This window comes from Canis aureus, chromosome 16, assembly GCF_053574225.1.
Source record: "Canis aureus isolate CA01 chromosome 16, VMU_Caureus_v.1.0, whole genome shotgun sequence".
Taxonomy (NCBI): domain Eukaryota; kingdom Metazoa; phylum Chordata; class Mammalia; order Carnivora; family Canidae; genus Canis; species Canis aureus.
Window position 1 is genome coordinate 65,428,557 of NC_135626.1, and position 27,310 is coordinate 65,455,866.

Below are 27,310 nucleotides of genomic sequence, written 5' to 3' on the forward strand. Positions count from 1 at the left end.
GCGGGAGGGTTCTGCCCTGTCCTCAGCTCTCACAGGGAAGCATGTCTTGAAGCCAGCTGTCAACTAGCTGCATTCCTATGGCAGTGAGAAGGTAGCAGTACTCTGAGTCAGGAGGTTCCAAGATTACCACTCTACTGCACCTGGAGATACCCTCCAGGTCTGCATTGTTAACTTGTACTCAGAAGCCTCTGGCAATCGTCTCTGGTGAAGAAGTGTGAAACTCACTCTACAGGCAGTGTGGAAGTGTGAGGGACTGAGGGTGTGCTCAACTCTCAGAAGTAAGATGCTTTTGGACAAGGCGTTCAGCTACCTTCTCACATATGGAACTTAGTATGTAGCACCTGTCTACCACAAGAATTACTGGGAAATCGTGAATTGAGCTTGGAGGCACTCGTCTTGTGTGCGGGAGATTCCAATTACCTCTCCCAGCACTTCCGTCAAACAGTGAGCCTAGGCCTTTTAGAAGCCAAGGGTACCAGCAGGCTGGATGTGGAGGTACAGGCCATAAGCTCAACTCTCAGAAGTGTGTATGCATGGGAGGCAGATGTCTGCTACCGCTCGTACACGGGATTTGGAACCTAGCTACACTCTGGTTGAGGAAAGCCGTTGGAAATCGCTGTATTCAACTCAGATACACGGGAGTTCAGGCCAAGTGCTCACACATGCTTTTCCCGCAACCTCTCCCAGCCACTAACATTAGGATGTTAGCAGCTACTCCTAGAGTCAGGCAGGATGCGGGAGGGTTCTGCCCTGTCCTCAGCTCTCACAGGGAAGCATGTCTTGAAGCCAGCTGTCAACTAGCTGCATTCCTATGGCAGTGAGAAGGTAGCAGTATTCTAGTCAGGAGGTTCCAGGATTACCACTCTACTGCACCTGGAGATACCCTCCAGGTCTGCATTGTTAACTTGTACTCAGAAGCCTCTGGCAATCGACTCTGCTGAAGACCTGCGAAACTCACTCTGCAGGCAGTGTGGAACTGTGAGGGACTGAGGCTGAGCTCAACTCTCAGAAGTAAGATGCTTTTGGACAAGGGGTTCAGCTACATTCTCACGTATGGTACTTAGTATGTAGCACCTGTCTACCACAAGAATTACTGGGAAATCGTGAACTGAGCTTGGAGGCACTAGTCTTGTGTGCCGGGTGATTCCAATTACCTCTCCCAACACTTCCGTCAAAAAGCGAGCCTAGGCCTTTTAGAAGCCAAGGGTACCAGCAGGCTGGATGTGGAGGTACAGGCCATAAGCTCAACTCTCAGAAGTGTGTATGCATGGGAGGCAGATGTCTGCTACCCGCTCCTACATGGGATTTGGAACCTAGCTACACTCTGGTTGTGGATAGCCGTTGGAAATCGCTGTATTCAACTCAGATACACGGGAGTTCAGGCCCAGTGCTCACACATGCTTTTCCCGCAACCTCTCCCAGCCACTAATATTAGGATGTTAGCAGCTACTCCTACAGTCAGGCAGGATGCGGGAGGTTTCTGCCCTGTCCTCAGCTCTCACAGGGAAGCATGTCTTGAAGCCAGCTGTCAACTAGCCGCATTCCTATGGCAGTGAGAAGGTAGCAGTATTCTGAGTCAGGAGGTTCCAAGATTACCACTCTTGCAGTGGAGATACCCTCCAGGTCTGCATTGTTAACTTGTACTCAGAAGCCTCTGCAATCGTCTCTGCTGAAGACCTGCGAAACTCACTCTGCAGGCAGTGTGGAACTGTGAGGGACTGAGGCTGAGCTCAACTCTCAGAAGTAAGATGCTTTTGGACAAGGAATTCAGCTAACTTCTCACGTATGTAACTTAGTATGTAGCACCTGTCTACCACAAGAATTACTGGGAAATCGTGAACTGAGGTTGGAGACACTAGTCTTGTGTGCCGGGTGATTCCAATTACCTCTCCCAACACTTCCGTCAAACAGCGAGCCTAGGCCTTTTAGAAGCCAAGGGTACCAGCAGGCTGGATGTGGAGGTACAGGCCATAAGCTCAACTCTCAGAAGTGTGTATGCATGGGAGGCAGATGTCTGCTACCGCTCGTACACGGGATTTGGAACCTAGCTACACTCTGGTTGAGGAAAGCCGTTGGAAATCGCTGTATTCAACTCAGATACACGGGAGTTCAGGCCCAGTGCTCACACATGCTTTTCCCGCAACCTCTCCCAGCCACTAACATTAGGATGTTAGCAGCTACTCCTACAGTCAGGCAGGATGCGGGAGGGTTCTGCCCTGTCCTCAGCTCTCACAGGGAAGCATGTCTTGAAGCCAGCTGTCAACTAGCTGCATTCCTATGGCAGTGAGAAGGTAGCAGTATTCTGAGTCAGGAGGTTCCAAGATTACCAGTTTACTGCACCTGGGGATACCCTCCAGGTCTGCATTGTTACCCTGCGTCTCAGAAGCCTCTGGCAAACGTCTCTGCTGAAGACCTGCGAAACTCACTCTGCAGGCAGTGTGGAACTGTGAGGGACTGAGGCTGAGCTCAACTCTCAGAAGTAAGATGCTTTTGACAAGGCGTTCAGCTATCCTCTCACGTATGGAACTTTGTATGTAGCACCAGTCTACCACAGGAATTACTAGGAAATCGCTGGACTGAGCTTGGAGGCACTACTCTTGTGTGCCGGGTGATTCCAATTACCTCTCCCAACACTTCCGTCAAACAGCGAGCCTAGGCCTTTTAGAAGCCAAGGGTACCAGCAGGCTGGATGTGGAGGTACAGGCCATAAGCTCAACTCTCAGAAGTGTGTATGCATGGGAGGCAGATGTATGCTACCCGCTCGTACATGGGATTTGGAGTCTAGCTACACTCTGGTTGAGGAAAGCCGTTGGAAATCGCTGTATTCAAGTCAGATACACGGGAGTTCAGGCCCAGTGCTCACACATGCTTTTCCCGCAACCTCTCCCAGCCACTAACATAAGGATGTTAGCAGCTACTCCTACAGTCAGGCAGGATGCGGGAGGGTTCTGCCCTGTCCTCAGCTCTCACAGGGAAGCATGTCTTGAAGCCAGGTGTCAACTAACTGCATTCCTATGGCAGTGAGAAAGTAGCAGTATTCCAGTCAGGAGTTTCCAAGATTACCAATCTACTGCACCTGGAGATACCCTCCAGGTCTGCATTGTTAACTTGTACTCAGAAGCCTCTGGCAATCGACTCTGCTGAAGACCTGCGAAACTCACTCTGCAGGCAGTGTGGAACTGTGAGGGACTGAGGCTGAGCTCAACTCTCAGAAGTAAGATGCTTTTGGACAAGGGGTTCAGCTACCTTCTCACGTATGGAACTTAGTATGTAGCACCTGTCTACCACAAGAATTACTGGGAAATCGTGAACTGAGCTTGGAGGCACTAGTCTATGCCGGGTGATTCCAAATACCTCTCCCAACACTTCCGTCAAACAGCGAGCCTAGGCCTTTTAGAAGCCAAGGGTACCAGCAGGCTGGATGTGGAGGTACAGGCCATAAGCTCAACTCTCAGAAGTGTGTATGCATGGGAGGCAGATGTCTGCTACCCGCTCGTACATGGGATTTGGAACCTAGCTACACTCTGGTTGTGGATAGCCGTTGGAAAACGCTGTATTCAACTCAGATACACGGGAGTTCAGGCCCAGTGCTCACACATGCTTTTCCCGCAACCTCTCCCAGCCACTAACATTAGGATGTTTGCAGCTACTCCTACAGTCAGGCAGGATGCGGGAGGTTTCTGCCCTGTCCTCAGCTGTCACAGGGAAGCATGTCTTGAAGCCAGCTGTCAACTAGCTGCATTCCTATGGCAGTGAGAAGGTAGCAGTATTCTGAGTCAGGAGGTTCCAAGATTACCACTCTACTGCACCTGGAGATACCCTCCAGGTCTGCATTGTTAACTTGTACTCAGAAGCCTCTGCAATCGTCTCTGCTGAAGACCTGCGAAACTCACTCTGCAGGCAGTGTGGAACTGTGAGGGACTGAGGCTGAGCTCAACTCTCAGAAGTAAGATGCTTTTGGACAAGGAGTTCAGCTAACTTCTCACGTATGGAACTTAGTATGTAGCACCTGTCTACCACAAGAATTACTGGGAAATCGTGAACTGAGGTTGGAGACACTAGTCTTGTGTGCCGGGTGATTTCAATTACCTATCCCAACGCTTCCGTCAAACAGCGAGCCTAGGCCTTTTAGAAGCCAAGGGTACCAGCAGGCTGGATGTGGAGGTACAGGCCATAAGCTCAACTCTCAGAAGTGTGTATGCATGGGAGGCAGATGTCTGCTACCCGCTCGTACATGGGATTTGGAACCTAGCTACACTCTGGTTGAGGAAAGCCGTTGGAAATCGCTGTATTCAACTCAGATACACGGGAGTTCAGGCCCAGAGCTCACACAAGCTTTTCCCGCAACCTCTCCCAGCTACTAATATTAGGATGTTAGCAGCTACTCCTACAGTCAGGCAGGATGTGGGAGGGTTCTGCCCTGTCCTCAGCTCTCACAGGGAAGCATGTCTTGAAGCCAGCTGTCAACTAGCTGCATTCCTATGGCAGTGAGAAGGTAGCAGTATTCTCAGTCAGGAGGTTCCAAGATTACCAGTCTACTGCACCTGGGGATACCCTCCAGGTCTGCATTGTTACCCTGCGTCTCAGAAGGCTCTGGCAAACGTCTCTGCTGAAGACCTGCGAAACTCACTCTGCAGGCAGTGTGGAACTGTGAGGGACTGAGGCTGAGCTCAACTCTCAGAAGTAAGATGCTTTTGGACAAGGCGTTCAGCTACCCTCTCATGTATGGAACTTAGTATGTAGCACCAGTGTACCACAGGAATTACTAGGAAATCGCTGGACTGAGCTTGGAGGAACTCGTCTTGTGTGCCGGGTGATTCCAATTACCTCTCCCAACACTTCCGTCAAACAGCGAGCCTAGGCCTTTTAGAAGCCAAGGGTACCAGCAGGCTGGATGTGGAGGTACAGGCCATAAGCTCAACTCTCAGAAGCGTGTATGCATGGGAGGCAGATGTCTGCTACCCACTCGGACATGGGAGTTGGAACCTAGCTACACTGTGATTGAAGAAGGCCATTGGAAATCGCTGTATTCAACTCAGATACACGGGAGTTCAGGCCCAGTGCTCACACATGCTTTTCCCGCAACCTCTCCCAGCCACTAACTTTAGGATGTTAGCAGCTACTCCTACAATCAGGCAGGATGCGGGAGGGTTCTGCCCTGTCCTCAGCTCTCACAGGGAAGCATGTCTTGAAGCCAGCTGTCAACTAGCTGCATTCCTATGGCAGTGAGAATGTAGCAGTATTCTGAGTCAGGAGGTTCCAAGATTACCAGTCTACTGCACCTGGGGATACTCTCCAGGTCTGCATTGTTACCCTGCGTCTCAGAAGCCTCTGGCAAACGTCTCTGCTGAAGACCTGCGAAACTCACTCTGCAGGCAGTGTGGAACTGTGAGGGACTGAGGCTGAGCTCAACTCTCAGAAGTAAGATGCTTTTGGACAAGGCGTTCAGCTACCTTCTCACATATGGAACTTAGTATGTAGCACCTGTCTACCACAAGAATTACTGGGAAATCGTGAATTGAGCTTGGAGGCACTAGTCTTGTGTGCCGGGTGATTACAATTACCTCTCCCAACACTTCCGTCAAACAGCGAGCTTAGGCCTTTTAGAAGCCAAGGGTACCAGCAGGCTGGATGTGGAGGTAGAGGCCATAAGCTCAACTCTCAGAAGTGTGTATGCATGGGAGGCAGATGTCTGCTACCCGCTCGTACATGGGATTTGGACCCTAGCTACACTCTGGTTGAGGAAAGCCTTTGAAATCGCTGTATTCAACTCAGATACACGGGAGTTCAGGCCCAGTGCTCACACATGCTTTTCCCGCAATCTCTCCCAGCCACTAACATTAGGATGTTAGCAGCTACTCCTACAGTCAGGCAGGATGCGGGAGGGTTCTGCCCTGTCCTCAGCTCTCACAGGGAAGCATTTCTTGAAGCTAGCTGTCAACTAGCTGCATTCCTATGGCAGTGAGAATGTAGCAGTATTCTGAGTCAGGAGGTTCCAAGATTACCAGTCTACTGCACCTGGGGATACCCTCCAGGTCTGCATTGTTACCCTGCGTCTCAGAAGCCTCTGGCAAACGTCTCTGCTGAAGACCTGCGAAACTCACTCTGCAGGCAGTGTATAACTGTGAGGGACTGAGGCTGAGCTCAACTCTCAGAAGTAAGATGCTTTTGCACAAGGCGTTCAGCTACCCTCTCACGTATGGAACTTAGTATGTAGCACCTGTGTACCACAGGAATTACTAGGAAATCGCTGGACTGAGCTTGGAGGCACTAGTCTTGTGTGCCGGGTGATTCCAATTACCTCTCCCAACACTTCCGTCAAACAGCGAACCTAGGCCTTTTAGAAGCCAAGGGTAACAGCAGGCAGGATGTGGAGGTACAGGCCATAAGCTCAACTCTCAGAAGTGTGTATGCATGGGAGGCAGATGGCTTCTACCCACTCGGACATGGGAGTTGGAAATTAGCTACACTGTGATTGAAGAAGGCCATTGGAAATTGCTGTATTCAACTCAGATACACGGGAGTTCAGGCACAGTGCTCACACATGCTTTTCCCGCAACCTCTCCCAGCCAATAACATAAGGATGTTAGCAGCTACTCCTACAGTCAGGCAGGATGCGGGAGGGTTCTGCCCTGTCCTCAGCTCACACAGGGAAGCATGTCTTGAAGCCATCTGTCAACTAGCTGCATTCCTATGGCAGTGAGAAGGTAGCAGTACTCTGAGTCAGGAGGTTCCAAGATTACCACTCTACTGCACCTGGAGATACCCTCCAGGTCTGCATTGTTAACTTGTACTCAGAAGCCTCTGGCAATCGTCTCTGGTGAAGATGTGTGAAACTCACTCTGCAGGCAGTGTGGAACTGTGAGGGACTGAGGGTGAGCTCAACTCTCAGAAGTAAGATGCTTTTGGAAAAGGCGTTCAGCTACATTCTCACATATGGAACTTAGTATGTAGCACCTGTCTACCAGAAGAATTACTGGGAAATCGTATATTGAGCTTGGAGGCACTAGTCTTGTGTGCCGGGAGATTCCAATTACCTCACCCAGCACTTCCGTCAAACAGCGAGCCTAGGCCTTTTAGAAGCCAAGGGTACCAGCAGGCTGGATGTGGAGGTACAGGCCATAAGCTCAACTCTCAGAAGTGTGTATGCATGGGAGGCAGATGTCTGCTACCCTCTCGGACATGGGAGTTGGAAACTAGCTACACTGTGATTGAAGAAGGCCATTGGAAATCGCTGTATTCTAATCAGATACACGGGAGTTCAGGCCCAGTGCTCACACACGCTTTTCCCGCAACCTCTCCCAGCCACTATCATTAGGATGTTAGCAGCTACTCCTACAGTCAGGCAGCATGCGGGAGGGTTCTGCCCTGTCCTCAGCTCTCACAGGAAACATGTCTTGAAGTCAGCTGTCAACGAGCTGCATTCCTATGGCAGTGAGAAGGTAGCAGTACTCTGAGTCAGGAGGTTCCAAGATTACCACTCTACTGCACCTGGAGATACCCTCCAGGTCTGCATTGTTACCCTGCGTCTCAGAAGCCTCTGGTAATCGTCTCTGGTGAAGACGTGTGAAACTCACTCTGCAGGCAGTGTGGAACTGTCAGGGACTGAGGCTGAGCTCAACTCTCAGAAGTAAGATGCTTTTGGACAAGGCGTTCAGCTACCTTCTCACATATGTAACTTAGTATGTAGCACCTGTCTACCACAAGAATTACTGGGAAATCGATGGACTGAGCTTGGAGGCACTAGTCTTGTGTGCCGGGTGATTCCAATTACCTCTCCCAGCACGTCCGTCAAACAGCGAGCCTAGGCCTTTTAGAAGCCAAGGGTACCAGCAGGCTGGATGTGGAGGTACAGGCCATAAGCTCAACTCTCAGAAGTGTGTATGAATAGGAGGCAGATGTCTGTTACCCGCTCGTACATGGGATTTGGAACCTAGCTACACTCTGGTTGAGGAAAGCCGTTGGAAATCGCTGTATTCAACTCAGATACACGGGAGTTCAGGCCCAGTGCTCACACATGCTTTTCCCGCAACCTCTCCTAGCCACTAATATTAGGGTGTTAGCAGCTACTCCTACAGTCAGGCAGGATGCGGGAGGGTTCTGCCCTGTCCTCAGCTCTCACAGGGAAGCATGTCTTGAAGTCATCTGTCAACTAGCTGCATTCCTATGGCAGTGAGAAGGTAGCAGTACTCTGAGTCAGGAGGTTCCAAGATTACCACTCTACTGCACCTGGAGATACCCTCCAGGTCTCCATTTTTACCGTGAGTCTCAGAAGCCTCTGGCAAACGTCTCTGCTGAAGACCTGCGAAACTCACTCTGCACGCAGTGTGGAACTGTGAGGGACTGAGGCTGAGCTCAACTCTTGGAAGTAAGATGCTTTTGGACAAGGCGTTCAGCTACTCTCTCACGTATGGAACTTAGTATGTAGCACCAGTGTACCACAGGATTTACTAGGAAATCGCTGGACTGAGCTTGGAGGCACTAGTCTTGTTTGCCGGGTGATTCCAATTACCTCTCCCAACACTTCCGTCAAACAGCGAACCTAGGCTTTTAGAAGCCAAGGGTAACAGCAGGCAGGATGTGGAGGTACAGGCCATAAGCTCAACTCTCAGAAGTGTGTATGCATGGGAGGCAGATGGCTTCTACCCACTCGGACATGGGAGTTGGAAATTAGCTACACTGTGATTGAAGAAGTCCATTGGAAATTGCTGTATTCAACTCAGATACACGGGAGTTCAGGCCCAGTGCTCACACATGCTTTTCCCGCAACCTCTCCCAGCCACTAACATAAGGATGTTAGCAGCTACTCCTACAGTCAGGCAGGATGCGGGAGGGTTCTGCCCTGTCCTCAGCTCACACAGGGAAGCATGTCTTGAAGCCATCTGTCTACTAGCTGCATTCCTATGGCAGTGAGAAGGTAGCAGTACTCTGAGTCAGGAGGTTCCAAGATTACCACTCTACTGCACCTGGAGATACCCTCCAGGTCTGCATTGTTAACTTGTACTCAGAAGCCTCTGGCAATCTTCTCTGGTGAAGATGTGTGAAACTCACTCTGCAGGCAGTGTGGAACTGTGAGGGACTGAGGGTGAGCTCAACTCTCAGAAGTAAGATGCTTTTGGACAAGGCGTTCAGCTACATTCTCACCTATGGAACTTAGTATGTAGCACCTGTCTACCACAAGAATTACTGGGAAATCGATGGACTGAGCTTGGAGGCACTAGTTTTGTGTGCCGGGTGATTCCAATTAACTCTCCCAGCACTTCCGTCAAACAGCGAGCCTAGGCCTTTTAGAAGCCAAGGGTACCAGCAGGCTGGATGTGGAGGTACAGGCCATAAGCTCAACTCTCAGAAGTGTGTATGCATGGGAGGCAGATGTCTGTTATCCGCTCGTACATGGGATTTGGAACCTATCTACACTCTGGTTGAGGAAAGCCGTTGGAAATCGCTGTATTCAACTCAGATACACGGGAGTTCAGGCCCAGTGCTCACACATGCTTTTCCCGCAACATCTCCCAGCCACTAATATTAGGATGTTAGCGGCTACTCCTACAGTCAGGCAGGATGCGGGAGGGTTCTGCCCTGTCCTCAGCTCTCACAGGAAACATGTCTTGAAGTCAGCTGTCAACTAGCTGCATTCCTATGGCAGTGAGAAGGTAGCAGTTCTCTGAGTCAGGAGGTTCCAAGATTACCAGTCTACTGCACCTGAAGATACCCTCCAGGTCTGCATTGTTAACCTGCGTCTCAGAAGCCTCTGGTAATCGTCTCTGGTGAAGACGTGTGAAACTCACTCTGCAGGCTGTGTGGAACTGTGAGGGACTGAGGCTGAGCTCAACTCTCAGAAGTAAGATGCTTTTGGACAAGGCGTTCAGCTACCTTCTCACATATGGAACTTAGTATATAGCACCTGTCTACCACAAGAATTACTGGGAAATCGATGGACTGAGCTTGGAGGCACTAGTCTTGTGTGCCGGGTGATTCCAATTACCTCTCCCAGCACTTCCGTCAAACAGCGAGCCTAGGCCTTTTAGAAGCCAAGGGTACCAGCAGGCTGGATGTGGAGGTACAGGCCATAAGCTCAACTCTCAGAAGTGTGTATGCATGGGAGGCAGATGTCTGTTACCCGCTCGTACATGGGATTTGGAACCTAGCTACACTCTGGTTGAGGAAAGCCGTTGGAAATCGCTGTATTCAACTCAGATACACGGGAGTTCAGGCCCAGTGCTCACACATGCTTTTCCCGCAACCTCTCCCAGCCACTAATATTAGGGTGTTAGCAGCTACTCCTACAGTCAGGCAGGATGCGGGAGGGTTCTGCCCTGTCCTCAGCTCTCACAGGGAAGCATGTCTTGAAGTCATCTGTCAACTAGCTGCATTCCTATGGCAGTGAGAAGGTAGCAGTACTCTGAGTCAGGAGGTTCCAAGATTACCACTCTACTGCACCTGGAGATACCCTCCAGGTCTGCATTGTTAACTTGTACTCAGAAGCCTCTGGCTATCGTCTCTGGTGTAGACGTGTGAAACTCACTCTGCAGGCAGTGTGGAACTGTGAGGGACTGAGGCTGAGCTCAACTCTAAGAAGTAAGATGTTTTTGGACAAGGCGTTCAGCTACCTTCTCACATATGGAACTTAGTATGTAGCACCTGTCTACCACAAGAATTACTGGGAAATCGTGAATTGAGCTTGGAGGCACTCGTCTTGTGTGCCGGGAGATTCCAATTACCTCTCCCAGCACTTCCGTCAAACAGCGAGCCTGGGCCTTTTAGAAGCCAAGGGTACCAGCAGGCTGGATGTGGAGGTTCAGGCCATAAGCTCAACTCTCAGAAGTGTGTATGCATGGGAGGCAGATGTCTGCTACCCGCTCGTACATGCGATTTGGAACCTAGCTACACTCTGGTTGAGGAAAGCCATTGGAAATCGCTGTATTCAACTCAGATACACGGGAGTTCAGGCCCAGAGCTCACACATGCTTTTCCCGCAACCTCTCCCAGCCACTAACATTAGGATGTTAGCAGCTACTCCTACAGTCAGGCAGGATGCGGGAGGGTTCTGCCCTGTCCTCAGCTCTCACAGGGAAGCATGTCTTGAAGCCAGCTGTCAACTAGCTGCATTCCTATGGCAGTGAGAAGGTAGCAGTACTCTGAGTCAGGAGGTTCCAAGATTACCACTCTACTGCACCTGGAGATACCCTCCAGGTCTCCATTTTTACCGTGAGTCTCAGAAGCCTCTGGCAAACGTCTCTGCTGAAGACCTGCGAAACTCACTCTGCACGCAGTGTGGAACTGTGAGGGACTGAGGCTGAGCTCAACTCTTGGAAGTAAGATGCTTTTGGACAAGGCGTTCAGCTACCCTCTCACGTATGGAACTTAGTATGTAGCACCAGTGTACCACAGGATTTACTAGGAAATCGCTGGACTGAGCTTGGAGGCACTAGTCTTGTTTGCCGGGTGATTCCAATTACCTCTCCCAACACTTCCGTCAAACAGCGAACCTAGGCCTTTTAGAAGCCAAGGGTAACAGCAGGCAGGATGTGGAGGTACAGGCCATAAGCTCAACTCTCAGAAGTGTGTATGCATGGGAGGCAGATGGCTTCTACCCACTCGGACATGGGAGTTGGAAATTAGCTACACTGTGATTGAAGAAGGCCATTGGAAATTGCTGTATTCAACTCAGATACACGGGAGTTCAGGCCCAGTGCTCACACATGCTTTTCCCGCAACCTCTCCCAGCCACTAACATAAGGATGTTAGCAGCTACTCCTACAGTCAGGCAGGATGCGGGAGGGTTCTGCCCTGTCCTCAGCTCACACAGGGAAGCATGTCTTGAAGCCATCTGTCAACTAGCTGCATTCCTATGGCAGTGAGAAGGTAGCAGTACTCTGAGTCAGGAGGTTCCAAGATTACCACTCTACTGCACCTGGAGATACCCTCCAGGTCTGCATTGTTAACTTGTACTCAGAAGCCTCTGGCAATCTTCTCTGGTGAAGATGTGTGAAACTCACTCTGCAGGCAGTGTGGAACTGTGAGGGACCGAGGGTGAGCTCAACTCTCAGAAGTAAGATGCTTTTGGACAAGGCGTTCAGCTACATTCTCACATATGGAACTTAGTATGTAGCACCTGTCTACCACAAGAATTACTGGGAAATCGATGGACTGAGCTTGGAGGCACTAGTTTTGTGTGCCGGGTGATTCCAATTAACTCTCCCAGCACTTCCGTCAAACAGCGAGCCTAGGCCTTTTAGAAGCCAAGGGTACCAGCAGGCTGGATGTGGAGGTACAGGCCATAAGCTCAACTCTCAGAAGTGTGTATGCATGGGAGGCAGATGTCTGTTATCCGCTCGTACATGGGATTTGGAACCTATCTACACTCTGGTTGAGGAAAGCCGTTGGAAATCGCTGTATTCAACTCAGATACACGGGAGTTCAGGCCCAGTGCTCACACATGCTTTTCCCGCAACATCTCCCAGCCACTAATATTAGGATGTTAGCGGCTACTCCTACAGTCAGGCAGGATGCGGGAGGGTTCTGCCCTGTCCTCAGCTCTCACAGGAAACATGTCTTGAAGTCAGCTGTCAACTAGCTGCATTCCTATGGCAGTGAGAAGGTAGCAGTTCTCTGAGTCAGGAGGTTCCAAGATTACCAGTCTACTGCACCTGAAGATACCCTCCAGGTCTGCATTGTTAACCTGCGTCTCAGAAGCCTCTGGTAATCGTCTCTGGTGAAGACGTGTGAAACTCACTCTGCAGGCTGTGTGGAACTGTGAGGGACTGAGGCTGAGCTCAACTCTCAGAAGTAAGATGCTTTTGGACAAGGCGTTCAGCTACCTTCTCACATATGGAACTTAGTATATAGCACCTGTCTACCACAAGAATTACTGGGAAATCGATGGACTGAGCTTGGAGGCACTAGTCTTGTGTGCCTGGTGATTCCAATTACCTCTCCCAGCACTTCCGTCAAACAGCGAGCCTAGGCCTTTTAGAAGCCAAGGGTACCAGCAGGCTGGATGTGGAGGTACAGGCCATAAGCTCAACTCTCAGAAGTGTGTATGCATGGGAGGCAGATGTCTGTTACCCGCTCGTACATGGGATTTGGAACCTAGCTACACTCTGGTTGAGGAAAGCCGTTGGAAATCGCTGTATTCAACTCAGATACACGGGAGTTCAGGCCCAGTGCTCACACATGCTTTTCCCGCAACCTCTCCCAGCCACTAATATTAGGGTGTTAGCAGCTACTCCTACAGTCAGGCAGGATGCGGGAGGGTTCTGCCCTGTCCTCAGCTCTCACAGGGAAGCATGTCTTGAAGTCATCTGTCAACTAGCTGCATTCCTATGGCAGTGAGAAGGTAGCAGTACTCTGAGTCAGGAGGTTCCAAGATTACCACTCTACTGCACCTGGAGATACCCTCCAGGTCTCCATTTTTACCGTGAGTCTCAGAAGCCTCTGGCAAACGTCTCTGCTGAAGACCTGCGAAACTCACTCTGCACGCAGTGTGGAACTGTGAGGGACTGAGGCTGAGCTCAACTCTTGGAAGTAAGATGCTTTTGGACAAGGCGTTCAGCTACCCTCTCACGTATGGAACTTAGTATGTAGCACCAGTGTACCACAGGATTTACTAGGAAATCGCTGGACTGAGCTTGGAGGCACTAGTCTTGTTTGCCGGGTGATTCCAATTACCTCTCCCAACACTTCCGTCAAACAGCGAACCTAGGCCTTTTAGAAGCCAAGGGTAACAGCAGGCAGGATGTGGAGGTACAGGCCATAAGCTCAACTCTCAGAAGTGTGTATGCATGGGAGGCAGATGGCTTCTACCCACTCGGACATGGGAGTTGGAAATTAGCTACACTGTGATTGAAGAAGGCCATTGGAAATTGCTGTATTCAACTCAGATACACGGGAGTTCAGGCCCAGTGCTCACACATGCTTTTCCCGCAACCTCTCCCAGCCACTAACATAAGGATGTGAGCAGCTACTCCTACAGTCAGGCAGGATGCGGGAGGGTTCTGCCCTGTCCTCAGCTCACACAGGGAAGCATGTCTTGAAGCCATCTGTCAACTAGCTGCATTCCTATGGCAGTGAGAAGGTAGCAGTACTCTGAGTCAGGAGGTTCCAAGATTACCACTCTACTGCACCTGGAGATACCCTCCAGGTCTGCATTGTTAACTTGTACTCAGAAGCCTCTGGCAATCTTCTCTGGTGAAGATGTGTGAAACTCACTCTGCAGGCAGTGTGGAACTGTGAGGGACTGAGGGTGAGCTCAACTCTCAGAAGTAAGATGCTTTTGGACAAGGCGTTCAGCTACATTCTCACATATGGAACTTAGTATGTAGCACCTGTCTACCACAAGAATTACTGGGAAATCGATGGACTGAGCTTGGAGGCACTAGTTTTGTGTGCCGGGTGATTCCAATTAACTCTCCCAGCACTTCCGTCAAACAGCGAGCCTAGGCCTTTTAGAAGCCAAGGGTACCAGCAGGCTGGATGTGGAGGTACAGGCCATAAGCTCAACTCTCAGAAGTGTGTATGCATGGGAGGCAGATGTCTGTTATCCGCTCGTACATGGGATTTGGAACCTATCTACACTCTGGTTGAGGAAAGCCGTTGGAAATTGCTGTATTCAACTCAGATACACGGGAGTTCAGGCCCAGTGCTCACACATGCTTTTCCCGCAACATCTCCCAGCCACTAATATTAGGATGTTAGCGGCTACTCCTACAGTCAGGCAGGATGCGGGAGGGTTCTGCCCTGTCCTCAGCTCTCACAGGAAACATGTCTTGAAGTCAGCTGTCAACTAGCTGCATTCCTATGGCAGTGAGAAGGTAGCAGTTCTCTGAGTCAGGAGGTTCCAAGATTACCAGTCTACTGCACCTGAAGATACCCTCCAGGTCTGCATTGTTAACCTGCGTCTCAGAAGCCTCTGGTAATCGTCTCTGGTGAAGACGTGTGAAACTCACTCTGCAGGCTGTGTGGAACTGTGAGGGACTGAGGCTGAGCTCAACTCTCAGAAGTAAGATGCTTTTGGGCAAGGCGTTCAGCTACCTTCTCACATATGGAACTTAGTATATAGCACCTGTCTACCACAAGAATTACTGGGAAATCGATGGACTGAGCTTGGAGGCACTAGTCTTGTGTGCCGGGTGATTCCAATTACCTCTCCCAGCACTTCCGTCAAACAGCGAGCCTAGGCCTTTTAGAAGCCAAGGGTACCAGCAGGCTGGATGTGGAGGTACAGGCCATAAGCTCAACTCTCAGAAGTGTGTATGCATGGGAGGCAGATGTCTGTTACCCGCTCGTACATGGGATTTGGAACCTAGCTACACTCTGGTTGAGGAAAGCCGTTGGAAATCGCTGTATTCAACTCAGATACACGGGAGTTCAGGCCCAGTGCTCACACATGCTTTTCCCGCAACCTCTCCCAGCCACTAATATTAGGGTGTTAGCAGCTACTCCTACAGTCAGGCAGGATGCGGGAGGGTTCTGCCCTGTCCTCAGCTCTCACAGGGAAGCATGTCTTGAAGCCAGCTGTCAACTAGCTGCATTCCTATGGCAGTGAGAAGGTAGCAGTACTCTGAGTCAGGAGGTTCCAAGATTACCACTCTACTGCACCTGGAGATACCCTCCAGGTCTGCATTGTTAACTTGTACTCAGAAGCCTCTGGCTATCTTCTCTGGTGTAGACGTGTGAAACTCACTCTGCAGGCAGTGTGGAACTGTGAGGGACTGAGGCTGAGCTCAACTCTCAGAAGTAAGATGTTTTTGGAGAAGGCGTTCAGCAACCTTCTCACATATGGAACTTAGTATGTAGCACCTGTCTACCACAAGAATTACTGGGAAATCGTGAATTGAGCTTGGAGGCACTCGTCTTGTGTGCCGGGAGATTCCAATTACCTCTCCCAGCACTTCCGTCAAACAGCGAGCCTAGGCCTTTTAGAAGCCAAGGGTACCAGCAGGCTGGATGTGGAGGTACAGGCCATAAGCTCAACTCTCAGAAGTGTGTATGCATGGGAGGCAGATGTCTGTTACCCGCTCGTACATGGGATTTGGGTCCTAGCTACACTCTGGTTGAGGAAAGCCGTTGGAAATCGCTGTATTCAACTCAGATACACGGGAGTTCAGGCCCAGTGCTCACACATGCTTTTCCCGCAACCTCTCCCAGCCACTAACATTAGGATGATAGCAGCTACTCCTACAGTCAGGCAGGATGCGGGAGGTTTCTGCCCTGTCCTCAGCTCTCACAGGGAAGCATGTCTTGAAGCCAGCTGTCAACTAGCTGCATTCCTATGGCAGTGAGAAGGTAGCAGTATTCTGAGTCAGGAGGTTCCAAGATTACCAGTCTACTGCACCTGGGGTACTCTCCAGGTCTGCATTGTTACCCTGCGTCTCAGAAGCCTCTGGCAAACGTCTCTGCTGAAGACCTGCGAAACTCACTCTGCAGGCAGTGTGGAACTGTGAGGGACTGAGGCCCAGCTCAACTCTCAGAAGTAAGATGCTTTTGGACAAGACGTTCAGCTACCTTCTCACATATGGAACTTAGTATGTAGCACCTGTCTACCACAAGAATTACTGGGAAATCGTATATTGAGCTTGGAGGCACTTGTCTTTTGTGCCGGGAGATTCAAATTACCCCAACCAGCATTCCCGTCAAACAGCGAGCCTAGGCCTTTTAGAAGCCAAGGGTACGAGCAGGCTGGATGTGGAGGTACAGGCCATAAGCTAAACTCTCAGAAGTGTGTATGCATGGGAGGCAGATGTCTGCTTCCCGCTCGTACATGGGATTTGGAACCTAGCTACACTCTGGTTGAGGAAAGCCGTTGGAAATCGCTGTATTCAACTCAGATACACGGGAGTTCAGGCCCAGTGCTCACACACGCTTTTCCCGCATCCTCTCCCAGCCACTAACATTAGGATGTTAGCAGCTACTCCTACAGTCAGGCAGGATGCGGGAGGGTTCGGCCCTGTCCTCAGCTCTCACAGGGAAGCATGTCTTGAAGCCAGCTTTCAACTAGCTGCATTCCTATGGCAGTGAGAAGGTAGCAGTACACTGAGTCAGGAGGTTCCAAGATTACCAGTCTACTGCACCTGGGGATACCCTCCAGGACTGCATTGTTACCCTGCGTCTCAGAAGCTTCTTGCAAACGTCTCTGCTGTAGACCTGCGAAACTCACTCTGCAGGCAGTATGGAACTGTGAGGGCCTGAGGCTGAGCTCAACTCTCAGAAGTAAGATGCTTTTGGACAAGGCGGTCAGCTACCCTCTCAAGTATGGAACTTAGTATGTAGCACCAGTCTACCACAGGAATTACTAGGAAATCGTTGGACTGAGCTTGGAGGCACTAGTCTTGTGTGCCGGGAGATTCCAATTACCTCTCCCAACACTTCCGTCAAACAGCGAGCCTAGGCCTTTTAGAAGCCAAGGGTACCAGCAGGCTGGCTGTTGAGGTAGAGGCCATAAGCTCAACTCTCAGAAGTGTCTATGCATGGGAGGCAGATGTCTGCTACACACTCGGACACGGGAGTTGGAAACTAGCTACAATGTGATTGAAGAAGGCCATTGGAAATCGCTGTATTCAACTCAGATACACGGGAGTTCAGGCCCAGTGCTCACACATGGTTTTCCCGCAACCTCTCCCAGCCACTAACATAAGGATGTTAGCAGCTCCTCCTACAGTCAGGCACGATGCGGGAGGGTTCTGCCCTGTCCTCAGCTCTCACAGGGAAGCATGTCTTTAAGCCAGCTGTCAACTAGCTGCATTCCTATGGCAGTGAGAAGGTAGCAGTACTCTGAGTCAGGAGGTTCCAAGATTACCACTCAACTGCACCTGGAGATACCCTCCAGGTCTGCATTGTTAACTTGTATTCGGAAGCCTCTTGCAATCATCTCTGGTGAAGACGTGTGAAACTCACTCTGCAGGCAGTGTGGAACTGTGAGGACTGAGGGTGAGCTCAACTCTCAGAAGTAAGATGCTTTTGGACAAGGCGTTCAGCTACCTTCTCACATATGGAACTTAGTATGTAGCACCTGTCTACCACAAGAATTACTGGGAAATCGTGAATTGAGCTTGGAGGCACTCGTCTTGTGTGCCGGGTGATTCCAATTACCTCTCCCAGCACTTCCGTCAAACAGCGAGCCTAGGCCTTTTAGAAGCCAAGGGTACCAGCAGGCTGGCTGTGGAGGTAGAGGCCATAAGCTCAACTCTCAGAAGTGTGTATGCATGGGAGGCAGATGTCTGCTACACACTCGGACACGGGAGTTGGAAACTAGCTACACTGTGATTGAAGAAGGCCATTGGAAATCGCTGTATTCAACTCAGATACACGGGAGTTGAGGCCCAGTGCTCACACATGGTTTTCCCGCAACCTCTCCCAGCCACTAACATAAGGATGTTAGCAGCTACTCCTACAGTCAGGCACGATGCGGGAGGGTTCTGCCCTGTCCTCAGCTCTCACAGGGAAGCATGTCTTGAAGCCAGCTGTCAACTAGCTGCATTCCTATGGCAGTGAGAAGGTAGCAGTACTCTGAGTCAGGAGGTTCCAAGATTACCACTCAACTGCACCTGGAGATACCCTCCAGGTCTGCATTGTTAACTTGTATTCGGAAGCCTCTTGCAATCGTCTCTGGTGAAGACGTGTGAAACTCACTCTGCAGGCAGTGTGGAACTGTGAGGGACTGAGGGTGAGCTCAACTCTCAGAAGTAAGATGCTTTTGGACAAGGCGTTCAGCTACCTTCTCACATATGGAACTTAGTATGTAGCACCTGTCTACCACAAGAATTACTGGGAAATCGTGAATTGAGCTTGGAGGCACTCGTCTTGTGTGCCGGGAGATTCCAATTACCTCTCCCAGCACTTCCGTCAAACAGCGAGCCTAGGCCTTTTAGAAGCCAAGGGTACCAACAGGCTGGATGTGGAGGTACAGGCCATAAGCTCAACTCTCAGAAGTGTGTATGCATGGGAGGCAGATGTCTGCTACCCGCTCGTACATGGGATTTGGAACCTAGCACACTCTGGTTGAGGAAAGCCGTTGGAAATCGCTGTATTCAACTCAGATACACGGGAGTTCAGGCCCAGTGCTCACACATGCTTTTCCCGCATCCTCTCCCAACCACTATCATTAGGATGTTAGCAGCTACTCCTACAGTCAGGCAGGATGCGGGAGGGTTCTGCCCTGTCCTCAGCTCTCACAGGGAAGCATGTCTTGAAGCCAGCTGTCAACTAGCTGCATTCCTATGGCAGTGAGAAGGTAGCAGTATTCTGAGTCAGGAGGTTCCAAGATTACCAGTCTACTGCACCTGGGGATACCCTCCAGGTCTGCATTGTTACCCTGCGTCTCAGAAGCCTCTGGCAAAAGTCTCTGCTGAAGACCTGGGAAACTCACTCTGCAGGCAGTGTGGAACTGTGAGGGACTGAGGCTGATTCAACTCTCAGAAGTAAGATGCTTTTGGACAAGGCGTTCAGCTACATTCTCACGTATGAAACTTAGTATGTAGCACCAGTGTACCACAGGAATTACTAGGAAATCGCTGGACTGAGCTTGGAGGCACTAGTCTTGTGTGCCGGGTGATTCCAATTACCTCTCCCAGCACTTCCGTCAAACAGCGAGCCTAGGCCTTTTAGAGGCCAAGGGTACCAGCAGGCTGGATGTGGAGGTACAGGCCATAAGCTCAACTCTCAGTAGTGTGTATGCATGGGAGGCAGATGTCTGCTACCCGCTCGTACATGGGATTTGGATCCTAGCTACACTCTGGTTGAGGAAAGCCGTTGGAAATCGCTGTATTCAACTCAGATAGACGGGAGTTCAGGCCCAGTGCTCACACACGCTTTTCCCGCAACCTCTCCGAGCCACTAAAATAAGGATGTTAGCAGCTACTCCTACAGTCAGGCAGGATGCGGTAGGGTTCTGCCCTGTCCTCAGCTCTCACAGGGAATCATGCCTTGAAGCCAGCTGTCAACTAGCTGCATTCCGATGGCAGAGAGAAGGTAGCAGTATTCTGAGTCAGGAGGTTCCAAGATTAACAGTCTACTGCACCTGGGGATACCCTCCAGGTCTGCATTGTTACCCTGCGTCTCAGAAGCCTCTGGCAAACGTCTCTGCTGAAGACCTGCGAAACTCACTCTGCAGGCAGTGTGGAACTGTGAGGGACTGAGGCTGAACTCAACTCTCAGAAGTAAGATGCTTTTGGACAAGGCGTTCAGCTACACTCTCACGTATGGAATTTAGTATGTAGCACCTGTCTACCACAAGAATTACTGGGAAATCGTGAATTGAACTTGGAGGCACTCGTCCTGTGTGCCGGGAGATTCCAATTACCTCTCCCAGCACTTCCGTCAAACAGCGAGCCTAGGCCTTTTAGAAGCCAAGTGTACCAGCAGGCTGGATGTGGAGGTACAGGCCATAAGCTCAACTCTCAGAAGTGTGTATGCATGGGAGGCAGATGTCTGCTACCCACTCGGACATGGGAGTTGGAAACTAGCTACACTGTGATTGAAGAAGGCCATTGGAAATCGCTGTATTCAACTCAGATACACGGGAGTTCAGGCCCAGTGCTCACACATGCTTTTCCCGCAACCTCTCCCAGCCACTAACATTAGGATGATAGCAGCTACTCCTACAGTCAGGCAGGATGCGGGAGGGTTCTGCCCTGTCCTCAGCTCTCACAGGGAAGCATGTCTTGAAGCCAGCTGTCAACTGGCTGCATTCCTATGGCAGTGAGAAGGTAGCAGTATTCTGAGTCAGGAGGTTCCAAGATTACCAGTCTACTGCACCTGGGGATACCCTCCATGTCTGCATTGTTACCCTGCGTCTCAGAAGCCTCTGGCAAACGTCTCTGCTGAAGACCTGCGAAACTCACTCTGCAGGCAGTGTGGAACTGTGAGGGACTGAGGCTGAGCTCAACTCTCAGAAGTAAGATGCTTTTGGACAAGGCGTTCAGCTACCTTCTCACGTATGAAAATTAGTATGTAGCACCAGTGTACCACAGGAATTACTAGGAAATCGCTGGACTGAGTTTGGAGGCACTAGTCTTGTGTGCCGGGTGATTCCAATTACCTCTCCCAGCACTTCCGTCAAACAGCGAGCCAAGGCCTTTTAGAGGCCAAGGGTAGCAGCAGGCTGGCTGTGGAGGTACAGGCCATAAGCTCAACTCTCAGAAGTGTGTATGCATGGGAGGCAGATGTCTGCTACCCGCTCGTACATGGTATTTGGATCATAGCTACACTCTGGTTGAGGAAAGCCGTTGGAAATCGCTGTATTCAACTCAGATACACGGGAGTTCAGGCCCAGTGCTCACACATGCTTTTCCCGCAACCTCTCCCAGCCACTAAAATAAGGATGTTAGCAGCTACTCCTACAGTCAGGCAGGATGCGGGAGGGTTCTGCCCTGTCCTCAGCTCTCACAGGGAAGCATGTCTTGAAGCCAGCTGTCAACTAGCTGCATTCCTATGGCAGTGAGAAGGTAGCAGTACTCTGAGTCAGGAGGTTCCAAGATTACCAATCTACTGCACCTGGAGATACCCTCCAGGTCTGCATTGTTAACTTGTACTCAGAAGTCTCTGGCAATCGTCTCTGGTGAAGACGTGTGAAACTCACTCTGCAGGCAGTGTGGATCTGTGAGGGACTGAGGCTGAGCTAAACTCTCAGAAGTAAGATGCTTTTGGACAAGGCGTTCAGCTTCCTTCTCACATATGGAACTTAGTATGTAGCACCTGTCTACCACAAGAATTACTGGGAAATCGTGAATTGAGCTTGGAGGCACTCGTCTTGTGTGCCGGGAAATTCCAATTACCTCTCCCAGCACTTCCGTCAAACAGCGAGCCTAGGCCTTTTAGAAGCCAAGGGTACCAGCAGGCTGGATGTGGAGGTACAGGCCATAAGCTCAACTCTCAGAAGTGTGTATGCATGGGAGGCAGATGTCTGCTTCCCGCTCGTACATGGGATTTGGAACCTAGCTACACTCTGGTTGAGGAAAGCCGTTGGAAATCGCTGTATTCAACTCAGATACACGGGAGTTCAGGCCCAGTGCTCACACATGCTTTTCCCGCATCCTCTCCCAGCCACTAACATTAGGATGTTAGCAGCTACTCCTACAGTCAGGCAGGATGCGGGACGGTTCTTCCCTGACCTCAGCTCTCACAGGGAAGCATGTCTTGAAGCCAGCTGTCAACTAGCTGCATTCCTATGACAGTGAGAAGGTAGCAGTATTCTGAGTCAGGAGGTTAAAAGATTACCAGTCTACTGCACCTGGGGATACCCTCCAGGTCTGCATTGTTACCCTGAGTCTCAGAAGCCTCTGGCAAAAGTCTCTGCTGAAGACCGGCGAAACTCACTCTGCAGGCAGTGTGGAACTATGAGGGACTGAGGCTGAGCTCAACTCTCAGAAGTAAGATGCTTTTGGACAAGGCGTTCAGCTACCCTCTCACGTATGGAACTTAGTATGTAGCACCAGTCTACCACAGGAATTACTAGGAAATCGCTGGACTGAGCTTGGAGGGACTAGTCTTGTGTGCCGGGTGATTCCAATTACCTCTCCCAACACTTCCGTAAAACAGCGAGCCTAGGCCTTTTAGAAGCCAAGGGTACCAGCAGGCTGGATGTTGAGGTACAGGCCATAAACTCAACTCTCAGAAGTGTGTATGCGTGGGAGGCAGATGTCTGCTACCCGCTCGTACATGGGATTTGGAACCTAGCTACACTCTGGTTGAGGAAAGCCGTTGGAAATCGCTGTATTCAACTCAGATACACTGGAGTTCAGGCCCAGTGCTCACACATGCTTTTCCCTCAACCTCTCCCAGCCACTAACATTAGGATGTTAGCAGCTACTCCTACAGTCAGGCAGGATGCGGGAGGGTTCTGCCCTGTCCTCAGCTCTCACAGGGAAGCATGTCTTGAAGCCAGCTGTCAACTAGCTGCATTCCTATGGCAGTGAGAAGGTAGCAGTATTCTGAGTCAGGAGGTTCCAAGATTACCACTCTACTGCACCTGGAGATACCCTCCAGGTCTGCATTGTTAACTTGTACTCAGAAGTCTCTGGCAATCGTCTCTGGTGAAGACGTGTGAAACTCACTCTGCAGGCAGTGTGGATCTGTGAGGGACTGAGGCTGAGCTAAACTCTCAGAAGTAAGATGCTTTTGGACAAGGCGTTCAGCTACCTTCTCACATATGGAACTTAGTATGTAGCACCTGTCTACCGCAAGAATTACTGGGAAATCGTGAATTGAGCTTGGAGGCACTCGTCTTGTGTGCCGGGAAATTCCAATTACCTCTCCCAGCACTTCCGTCACACAGCGAGCCTAGGCCTTTTAGAAACCAAGGGTACCAGCAGGCTGGATGTGGAGGTACAGGCCATAACCTCAACCCTCAGAAGTGTGTATGCATGGGAGGCAGATGTCTGCTACCCGCTCGTACATGGGATTTGGAACCTAGCTACACTCTGGTTGAGGAAAGCCGTTGGAAATCGCTGTATTCAACTCAGATACACGGGAGTTCAGGCCCAGTGCTCACACACGCTTTTCCCGCATCCTCTCACAGCCACTAACATTAGGATGTTAGCAGCTACTCCTACAGTCAGGCAGGATGCGGGCCGGTTCTGCCCTGACCTCAGCTCTCACAGGGAAGCATGTCTTGAAGCCAGCTGTCAACTAGCTGCATTCCTGTGGCAGTGAGAAGGTAGCAGTACTCTGAGTCAGGAGGTTCCAAGATTACCAGTCTACTGCACCTGGGGATACCCTCCAGGTCTGCATTGTTACCCTGCATCTCAGAAGCCTCTGGCAAACGTCTCTGCTGAAGACCTGCGAAACTCACTCTGCAGGCAGTGTGGAACTGTGAGGGACTGAGGCTGAGCTCAACTCTCAGAAGTAAGATGCTTTTGGACAAGGCGTTCAGCTACCCTCTCACGTATGGAACTTAGTATGTAGCACCAGTCTACCGCAGGAATTACTAGGAAATCGCTGGACTGAGCTTGGTGGCACTAATCTTGTGTGCCGGGTGATTCCAATTACCTCTCACAACACTTCCGTCAAATAGCGAGTCTAGGCATTTTAGAAGCCAAGGGTACCAGCAGGCCGGATGTAGGGTTACAGGCCATAAGCTCAACTCTCAGAAGTGTGTATGCATGGGAGGCAGATGTCTGCTACCCACTGGACATGGGAGTTGGAAACTAGCTACACTGTGATTGAAGAAGGCCATTGGAAATCGCTGTATTCAACTCAGATACACGGGAGTTCAGGCCCAGTGCTCACACATGCTTTTCCCGCAACCTCTCCCAGCCAATAACATAAGGATGTTAGCAGCTGTTCCTACAGTCAGGCAGGATGCGGGAGGGTTCTGCCCTGTCCTCAGCTCTCACAGGGAAGCATGTCGTGAATCCAGCTGTCAACTGGCTGCATTCCTATGGAAGTGAGAAGGTAGCAGTACTCTGAGTCAGGAGGTTCCAGGATTACCACTCTACTGCACCTGGAGATACCTTCCAATCTGCATTGTTAACTTGTTCTCAGAAGCCTCTGGCAATCGTCTCTGGTGAAGATGTGTGAAACTCACTCTGCAGGCAGTGTGGAACTGTGAGGGACTGAGGCTGAGCTCAACTCTCAGAAGTAAGATGCTTTTGGAGAAGGCGTTCAGCTACCTTCTCACATATGGAACTTAGTATGTAGCACCAGTCTACTACAGGAATTACTAGGAAATCGCTGGACTGAGCTTGCAGGCACTAGTCTTGTGTGCCGGGTGATTCCAATTACCTCTCCCAACACTTCCGTCAAACAGCGAGCCTAGGCCTTTTAGAAGCCAAGGGTACCAGCAGGCGGGCTGTGGAGGTACAGGCCATAAGCTCAACTCTCAGAAGTGTGTATGCATGGGAGGCAGATGTCTGCTACCCACTCGGACATGGGAGTTGGAACCATGCTACACGGTGATTGAAGAAGGCCATTGGAAATCGCTGTATTCAACTCAGATACACGGGAGTTCAGGCCCAGTGCTCACACATGCTTTTCCCGCAACCTCTCCCAGCCACTAACATAAGGAAGTTAGCAGCTACTCCTACAGTCAGGCAGGATGCGGAAGGGTTCTGCCCTGTCCTCAGCTCTCACAGGGAAGCATGTCTTGAAGCCAGCTGTCAACTAGCTGCATTCCTATGGCAGTGAGAAGGTAGCAGTACTCTGAGTCAGGAGGTTCCAGGATTACCACTCTACTGCACCTGGAGATACCCTCCAGGTCTGCATTGTTAACTTGTACTCAGAAGCCTCTGGCAATCGTCTCTGGTGAACACATGTGAAACTCACTCTGCAGGCAGTGTGGAACTGTGAGGGACTGAGGCTGAGCTCAACTCTCAGAAGTAAGATGCTTTTGGACAAGGCGTTCAGCTAACTCCTCACATATGGAACATAGTATGTAGCACCTGTCTACCACAAGAATTACTGCGAAATTGTGAATTGAGCTTGGAGGCACTCGTCTTGTGTGCCGGGAGATTCCAATTACCTCTCCCAGCACTTCCGTCAAACAGCGAGCCTAGGCCTTTTAGAAGCCAAGGGTACCAGCAGGCTGGATGTGGAGGTACAGGCCATAAGCTCATCTCTCAGAAGTGTGTATGCATGAGAGGCAGATGTCTGCTACCCGCTCGTACACGGGATTTGGAACCTAGCTACACTCTGGTTGAGGAAAGCCGTTGGAAATCGCTGTATTCAAGCTAGTACACGGGAGTTCAGGCCCAGTGCTCACACATGCTTTTCCCGCAACCTCTCCCAGCCACTAACATTAGAATGTTAGCAGCTACTCCTACAGTCAGGTAGGATGCGGCAGGGTTCTGCCCTGTCCTCAGCTCTCACAGGGAAGCATGTCTTGAAGCCAGCTGTCAACTACCTGCATTCCTATGGCAGTGAGAAGGTAGCAGTATTCTGAGTCAGGAGGTTCCAAGATTACCAGTCTACTGCACCTGGGGTTACCCTCCAGGTCTGCATTATTACCCTGCGTCTCAGAAGCCTCTGGCAAACGTCTCTGCTGAAGACCTGCGAAACTCACTCTGCAGGCAGTGTGGAACTGTGAGGGACTGAGGCTGAGCTCAACTCTCAGAAGTAAGATGCTTTTGGACAAGGCGTTCAGCTACCTTCTCACATATGGAACTTAGTATGTAGCACCTGTCTACCACAAGAATTACTGGGAAATCGTGAATTGAGCTTGGAGGCACTCGTCTTGTGTGCCGGGAGATTCCAATTACCTCTCCCAGCACTTCCGTCAAACAGCGAGCCTAGGCCTTTTAGAAGCCAAGGGTACCAGCAGGCTGGATGTGGAGGTACAGGCCATAAGCTCAACTCTCAGAAGTGTGTATGCATGGGAGGCAGATGTCTGCTACCCGCTCGTACATGGGATTTGGAACCTAGCTACACTCTGGTTGAGGAAAGCCGTTGGAAATCGCTGTATTCAACTCAGATACACGGGAATTCAGGCCCAGTGCTCACACATGCTTTTCCCGCAACCTCTCCCAGCCACTAACATTATGATGTTAGCAGCTACTACTACAGTCAGGAAGGATACGGGAGGGTTCTGCCCTGTCCTCAGCTCTCACAGGGAAGCATGTCTTGAAGCCAGCTGTCAACTAGCTGCATTCCTATGGCAGTGAGAAGGTAGCAGTACTCTGAGTCAGGAGGTTCCAAGATTACCAGTCTACTGCACCTGGGGATACCCTCCAGGTCTGCATTGTTACCCTGCGTCTCAGAAGCCTCTGGCAAACGTCTCTGTTGAAGACCTGCCAAACTCACTCTGCAGGCAGTATGGAACTGTGAGGGCCTGAGGCTTAGCTCAACTCTCAGAAGTAAGATACTTTTGGACAAGGCGTTCAGCTACATTCTCACATATGAAACTTAGTATGTAGCACCTGTCTACCACAAGAATTAGTGGGAAATCGTGAATTGAGCTTGGAGGCACTCGTCTTGTGTGCCGGGAGATTCCAATTACCTCTGCCAGCACTTCCGTCAAACAGCGAGCCTAGGCCTTTTAGAAGCCAAGGGTACCAGCAGGCTGGCTGTGGAGGTACAGGCCATAAGCTCAACTCTCAGAAGTGTGTATGCATGGGAGGCAGATGTCTGCTACCCACTCGGACATGGGAGTTGGAACTTAGCTACACTGTGATTGAAGAAGGCCATTGGAAATCGCTGTATTCAACTCAGATACACGGGAGTTCAGGCCCAGTGCTCACACATGCTTTTCCCGCAACCTCTCCCAGCCACTAACATAAGGATGTTAGCAGCGACTCCTACAGTCAGGCAGGATGCGGGAGGGTTCTGCCCTGTCCTCAGCTCTCACAGGGAAGCATGTCTTGAAGCCAGCTGTCAACTA